Source organism: Orycteropus afer, unplaced genomic scaffold (genome assembly GCF_000298275.1).
Source record: "Orycteropus afer afer isolate SDZICR_OR568_19922 unplaced genomic scaffold, OryAfe1.0 scaffold00503, whole genome shotgun sequence".
Lineage (NCBI taxonomy): Eukaryota > Metazoa > Chordata > Mammalia > Tubulidentata > Orycteropodidae > Orycteropus > Orycteropus afer.
In genome coordinates, this window is record NW_006922090.1 from 122,222 (window position 1) to 122,449 (window position 228).

Consider the following 228-nt stretch of genomic DNA (forward strand, 5'->3'; position numbering starts at 1 on the left):
TTAGTACATCTCCTGGTACTTGGTATACAGCTATTTATCTAGCCAATGCTTTTTTTTCAATATCAATTTCAAAGCACCATGAGAAGCAGTTTACCTTCAGATAGACAGGTCAACAATATACTTTTGCAGTGCTTCCTCAGAGGTATATCAAATCCCTGGCACTATGTCATAATTTAATACATAGAGATCTTGATTACCTTTCCCTTCCACAAAACAGCACACTGATCT